This window comes from Prionailurus viverrinus, chromosome F2 (genome assembly GCF_022837055.1).
Source record: "Prionailurus viverrinus isolate Anna chromosome F2, UM_Priviv_1.0, whole genome shotgun sequence".
NCBI lineage: Eukaryota > Metazoa > Chordata > Mammalia > Carnivora > Felidae > Prionailurus > Prionailurus viverrinus.
In genome coordinates, this window is record NC_062578.1 from 14913436 (window position 1) to 14920845 (window position 7410).

The 7410-nt window shown below is 38.0% G+C and overlaps 1 pseudogene; it reads left to right on the top strand.

Annotated features, from left to right (window-relative positions):
• The first annotated feature begins 1749 nt into the window (after positions 1 to 1749).
• LOC125156175 (ubiquitin carboxyl-terminal hydrolase MINDY-1-like) lies at positions 1750 to 6901 on the top strand (annotated as a pseudogene).
• The last annotated feature ends 509 nt before the right edge of the window (positions 6902 to 7410 follow it).

Sequence of the window (7410 nt, forward strand, 5' to 3'; positions counted from 1 at the left end):
TTCTGTCTTCCATAGCACCCATCCCAAATCATGTCAACCCACATTTTATGTCTAATCCAAATGTCCTCGTCCTAATTCAAACTTTTGTCACTTAACAATTGTGTAGTTTCAATGGCATCATAACTGATCCCTCACCTTTACTTTCTATGTGAGCCAAGCCACCAAATAGATTACCACTATGTTAATTTCTTAAGAAGTCTCATTCCCAACCATGTCTCCCCCAGATTTTTAGTGTCTTATATGATCTACAAACTAATGTCAAAAATTCTTTGCCTAATACCTATGTTTTTTTTCATAATTTGCTCAAGCTTTTTGTCTTCCTTAACCTGTGTTCCTTGAGACACATGGGACTTATTGGTTATATCTATCACTAACTTCCATTGGCTATTGATAATACAGGATACATAGAAAAAATAACTCCTCATGCTAGAAAAATCAATCTATATTTTCTAGTAACTAAAAGAACAAGTGTGTGTGTGTGTGTGTGTGTGCACTAGTCTATAAAAGTAATTTAAAAATTCAAACAATTCAGGAATCTCTAAATATTGCTAAACTTTATAAAAGTTGGACATTATTTATTTAGTTGTTTATTGTCTGTCTACTGCTTCTCATTCCACTAAAATATAAACTTCACAAGAACCAATGTCTTGGCTCTCTTGTTTACCACTGTATCCTTAATCTCTAGAATAGAGCTCAGAGTCTAGTAAACATTCAATAAATAGCTGTTGCATAAATGAATGTATCCCCAGTACTTGGCAGAATGCATGGTGTTTAGTAAGCAATCAAGAAATATTGATTAAATGTAAAAAACAATAAATGACAAACATTAAGAATTAGCATGGTAAGGTCAAAGGTAGGAATATGCGTGAATATTTCCAATACACTTTTAAGGACCCCTTAGAACTACTACTATAAATTTTGGAGTTAGCATTTGACTCAAGGCACTGTTTCTTAGGGAACAAATACTCAGGCACCATTAGGGCATGCAAAGTCACAGGGCAATGTAGCTGCACATGACCCTCAGCAGATCAGCTCTCTCTGGCTAGGATTCAAAGTAACCGGTTGGGTTGAAAGAGAGAACAGGGAGGGAAGGTGAATGGAAGATTCAGAGAACAAACCAAAAGGTAGGACCTATTATGTAATTTCAGCCCAGTGAAAAATGAAAATCTCTTGTTCAAAAAAAATATATATATATATATGTCATTAAAGGTAATAAAATATAAAACGTGTCCCTTTCTCTGTGGTTTCTTTCTTGACCTCTCACGTTGCTTTTATTTCCTATTTAATGTCACACTCATTTGCCATAGAAATACTCACCCACAAAATACAGACCCTTGCAGGAGCCCAGGGACCCCATGAACCTGATAGGCATGCAGGCCACCACTTCCAGGATGCCTACCTAAAGCCATCTGACAGACCTGCAGACCTGACTGCACAGGGAAGTCAACCTCCCCTTCTCACCACTGATACCCAACATAGACAGGACCTACTGGCATCCTTAGAGATTGGAACTCCTACATCTGTACACACTGTGCTCCTGGACCCTGGACCATGAGTGGCAGGATCAGCACCACTGAGTCACCTACTGGAGCAGGGATGCTGCTGCCATTGCCTGCCCTGAAACATCGGTGGGCACCCTTTATCTCAACCCACCCCAAGTCCTTGCCCAGGCCCCATGGAGCTCAAAGCAAGAAAGAGAAATGAGAGTCTCATATGAGTGGCTGCCCCAGGCAGAGGGCAACAGCAGGCATGGGAGAGGGGCAGGAGGAGGGCCCAGGGCCTGAGGAAGCAGAGGACAAGGAGTTGGGAGCTGGCCTGAGAACCCATCCTGAGGAAGAGCAGAGTGTGTGAGCCAGGCTCTAAGTTCTGGCCATATCCTCCAATGTCCCATATCACTTCACTTACAAGCTGTAAATTTACAGATAAAATTCTCAAGAATTTTAAGACTGGAGAGCAAAGCATTAAACCCCAACAATGGGACCTTCCTGCATGTGTGTGACCATTCCCATGAAGATGGCCTCCAAAGGGAAACCTCCAAAGGGAAACAAAGCCAGGGGCTAGGTCTTTTAGCTCCTGACAGGACAGTGAGGAGTAGAGCACAAAGGTTTATTCTTGTGGGTGACCCACATCACTACAACACACCCAACTGCACTATCTAATCTCCCTGCAGACTTAACATGTGCTGTGGTTTCTGTTTTCTATTGTAGATTAACTTGCTATAGTGCTATGAGACAATGATTTATAAAAAAAAAAAAAAAAGGAAAAGAAGCTGGAAAGATAGCAAAGCGTTTGGTTCAGACACTTAAAAATAAAAATAAAAACTAATGAGGGGTCACCTGGGCAGCTCAGTTGGTTAAGTATCCAACTCCAGTTCAGGTCATGATATCATGGTTCATGAGTTCGAACCCCACCTGGGGCTCTGGACTGACAGTGTGCATCCTGCTTGGGATTCTCTCTCTCCCTCTCTCTGACACTCCCCCCACTCCCCACTCATGTGTGCACATGGGCATTCTCTCTCTCTCTCTCTGTCTCAATATAAAGAAATAAACTTAAAAAGGAAATAAATAAAAATAATGAAGGTAAGTAAAAAGGAGAAGAAAGGCAATCTTCCCTGGGAAAGGTAATACTTATTTAAATCATGGTTTTCTGGCTTTGCAAAAGATGCCATATTATATCCATTTAACTATCAAACTAGGTTATGTGATATGAACGAAGCTACTTAAAAGATAGGAAATCTCTCAAATGAGAAGGCATCCTTAATATTTGTTAAGTGCAGTCTGTATACTAGGAACTTGAAAAAAATTATATTTAGTTTACACACAACACGATATTTAAAGCAGACATTATCTTCACTTGTCAGTTAAAGATGTGGAATTCAACAGTTACTCTAGGTCAATTATTATTCTGGTCAAGAACAAGTAACTAGTAAGTAGAATGGCAGGAGAGGAGACAGGACAAAAAAAAAATTCATTTTGTACTTAGATTTTCCTCAATAAGCACATAAGTTGCTAGTCCGAAAAAATGTAAAGAAAATTTAGAATGAATACTAATCATCTATTTGTACTGGGCAAGTTACATTTATGAAGACACAAAGCAGGTAATGCACAAATTCATTAGACCACTCTTATATTACTCATCATTCTTTTTTTCCCTCACAAATCACTAAAGAGAATGTTATGGAAAGAAAGTAAATCTCTTTTAGATCAATATATTGTACCTTATATAGTCATATATGCATAATATAAACCCATTGCTCATAGCAGGAAGTAAGGGTAGAGCTGGTCATTATACTTTTCTTTACAAATGTATTCCACACATATATTTTACCAAACATTCTAAATAGCTCATAATCGAGAATTCTGAAAGTGCTTTAATTTATAATTTTCCTATATTTGTACGTTCGCCAGGGAATTTGTCCCATTTTAAAATATTTAATTAGCACTCCTTGACTCCTGGCTTTTTCTACCTAAATTTATTTAAAGATCTTTAGAATCTGTGTGTGTGTAATACAGGAATATTACATTAATAATTCTAGTCAAATTGAGAATATTTTCTTTTTTTTTTCAAGAAATGGTCCATTTTCAAAAACTCTTCCTCAGTTACAGTTCTGAAGAGATGACATATTGGTTCAATTACAGCAAAATTTGTTAAAGATATATAAGTATATATATCAAGTATATAATATTTGAGCTGAAATCGCAAGTCATATAAGAGATTTTTATTAATTTGAAAATATTTAAAAATCTATAGTTTGCCTAAAATTCCAAATGGAATATTTTGAAGAAGAATGCGTTTTTACAAATAAAATCTCAGTATATTTTCAAAAACTCTGAAAAAAAGTTTGTTTTGAAAAGATGTTAAGGCTTCTGGGGCAAATGGTCAAAACATTACCTTATGTAAAACATATTAATCACAGGGGAGCCTGGGTGGCTCAGCTGGTTAAGCATCCAAGAGACTCTTGGTTTCAGCCCAGGTCATGATCTCATGGTTTGTGGGTTTGAGCCCTGCATCACGATCTGTGTTGACAGCACGGAGCCTGCTGGGGATTCTCTCTTTCCCCCTCTCTCTACCCTTCTCCCGCTCACTCTCTCTTTCTCTGTCTCTCTCAAAATAAATAAATAAGCTTAAAAAAAAACTTAAGATATAACCCTAAAAAATCCTAATTCTAAAATGACAAGTCAAATCTCTATTATGCACTGATTGCCAAATTTGAGTTAATAGATTTCTATTATCAATACTAGGAAATTCAACACTCTTCATTTTAGTGAGAAAAAGCAAATCATCATCGATATGTTAGTATCTATCTATAACATCCTTAATTAACTAAATCTGAGGGGTGTTTGCCACCATTGTTACCTTTTTGCTAGAATAATCCAAGGTATGGTGCTATCTGGTTTCAATATCAATTCTAAAAGCACTAATTTGATTCATTTTTGAGACATAATAATAAAAAAGACATATAAGAAATTGGAGTTGTGTTCATGTAACAGCTCTTAATTACAGCCCCTGTAATTTGATATCTAAAGAATATTGAATGATAGTTCTAAACCAACTATCTGTTGTCTCTTACTCAAAGCATATCATCAGGGTTCCTGAATAAATAGCCATGATAGAAAGGGAATCCCTGTGGCAGAAATTAAGAAATAAAGTACAGGAAGGATTAACCTCCAGCCTCCCGTGCTTTTATCTCTAGCATGCCTCAAAACCAAAGAGAGAATGCCTAACCATTAAAAAAGATTAAAGGTGTTAATTAGACTAAGAGATAGAAACCTATCACCCTTATGTCAGGCAGACCAGACTAAATCTTCTAATGGATTAAAACACTCATACACCCACACCCCCCCCCTCACACACACACAGAGGTTTTTTTTTTTTTTTTTTTGTCTTTACTGAAATTCTGCTGATGATGGTCTGATGTACATTTATGAATAATTTTTGTCGAAGGTGATTAAAAATTGTCGACAATATTTTTATAGAAAAAAGTCATTTCAATTATTCTAATCAAACTTCTTTGTAACATTCAATAGTGAAATTTAACTATATGGGGCTGAGAAGAGTAAGCAAACTTCATAACAATGAAATTCAGAATTGCCAATTCTCACATTTCCTTCACTTGAGCCCATTATGAAGTTAGTATCAGATTATGTAGAGATTCTTTTATTTTTCTTTCAGGAGAAACACAGAATGTTAGTCATGTACATAACTTATGTGACATCGAGATGGATTTGAAGTCTTTTTTTAATGTTTATTTATTTATTTTGAGAGAGAGAGAGAGCAGGGGAGGGGCAGAGAGAGAGAGAGAGAGAGAGGAAGAGAGAGTCTCCAGCAGGCTCTGTGCTGTTAGTACAGAGCCCAACACAAGGCTCAAAGTCACAAACCTCAGATCATGATCTGAGCCAAAATCAAGAGTCAGATGCTTAACTGCTAACTGACTGAGCAACCCAGGCATCCTGGATTTGAAGTCTTTTAGTGTTAGTTGTCAGAAGAAGATAAAATTATTGTCCAAGATAATAATTACTTTTAAGTAAGTCATTTTGTCTTTTTATGTTTTACCATTTTAAAATTTATACATTTCCATTGTTAAAATATAAGGGAAAACCTCTATTTCACACAGCATAAAATATGCCTATAACGTTAATTTACTTACACACATATATACATGCATACATATGTATGCATATACATAAATGTGTATATGTCTGTATGCATGTGCATATATGTATATACAACCCACGTGTATATGTCTATATGTATGTGTTTGTCTACACACATACATAAATATACACACATGTATTTTAGTTTCTATAGCAGAAGATGAAATATTCTCTATTTTCTCTCTCAAATGTTAAATATTTTCACTTCACTATACTTTAAAGGTAATGTGAAAGATAATGAGGCTAGAAATCAAAATAAGTTATATGAACGCACAACATTTTTTAGACGATTATTTAAAAAGTCATTGAAAGCATTACTTTAAAAGAACTCTTTGACCACATCGTAAGGGCCAATAAAACCCAAAACAACAATTGTTGGTAAAGATACTATCTTTATATAAAATGAGCTCCACTAGCTCATCCCGGAGATGGTCTCCAATCCACCAATCCCCCAAAATCAGAGGGACTTCAGCTTTATTTTCAGCAGAGTGTGGACAGTGCCGTGACAATGCTGCCTAAACTGGCCACAGGTCTGGATGGCAATGTGTGATTCACAGGAGTCTCAGATTTTGAGTAGGCATCGGAGTGCAGGACCTTTGACTTGCTAGGCATATCTATACCATGGCTAGCTTGTTGATCCCCGGACTTCTGAGGCTGTGAGTGCAGTTTGGAAAGTGCGTTATAACCAGCTGGTAGAGAAGATCTTCACCTGCAAGTACGCCAGCGACACCAACCTCCTAACAGAAAGCCTGATTGCAGAGAGTTCCTGGAGACCGCTGAGACACAGCGAGGACTTACAATAGTCTCTGTGAACTAATGGCAGCTGCCCAGGAAAGTGAACTTAGCATCTTTTTCTAAACTTTGACTAAACATGAAAGTCGCTTGTACCGAATGGTCACTGACCAGGACTTTGCATAGGAGGAGCAAGTAGTGTGGGAAAGTTGCACAATGTGGGTGGTGACAGCTGCTTTTGTGACTCTGACTTGAACTTAAGTCATTCCCTGAGCAAGTTGGCCGGAAGCAAAAAGTGGGAGCAGCCACCTGGCTTGTTGGGCCTTAGCGACTTGGAGTTGGCCCAGCAACTTCAGCAAGAGGAGTACATACAGCAACAAGCAATCCAGCCTGTGCCAATGTGAGCCCTGTCACTGCAGGAGAGAGGAGCCCCATCTGTACGCACAGCTGGGGAGAGTTGGCAGCAGCTGAAGCAAGAGGCAGACCGTGTCCTCCTGTGCGCCTGCCCAGTGTGAAGCTGCCCTGCTCCTTCGTTCAGAGGCTATGGCTATTTTGCTTGCTCCCCCAGCTCAACCTGTGAGATATGCAAGGTTACTTATTTATGAACTGTTGGGAATCAGAGCATGCAGCAAATACCAAAGTCAGACTCAGTGACACTCACTGAATGCTTATTACATCGAGGTTTGAGTCACCTCATTCAGTCCCCGCAATATCCCAAGGCAAGAACTGCCATTCCTATCATCTTTTCATAGATGAGGATACTGAGGCACAGAGGAAAGCAGCAGTTCACTCAAGATTGCCCAACTAGTCAATACGAGAACAGAAATTCTCCCAAGCTTGTCTGATTCTAGATCCCAACCTCCTAACTCCTATAGTGCAGCCTCATCCCCCATAACTTGGGAAGGAAATTGCTAGCTAAATAGAGACGAGTAAATGCCATTATAATGATGTATATTAGATGAGTTAGCAAATTTAGATACTAATTCAACCAATTATATTGAAAATAGTTGTTGAAATATTTTAG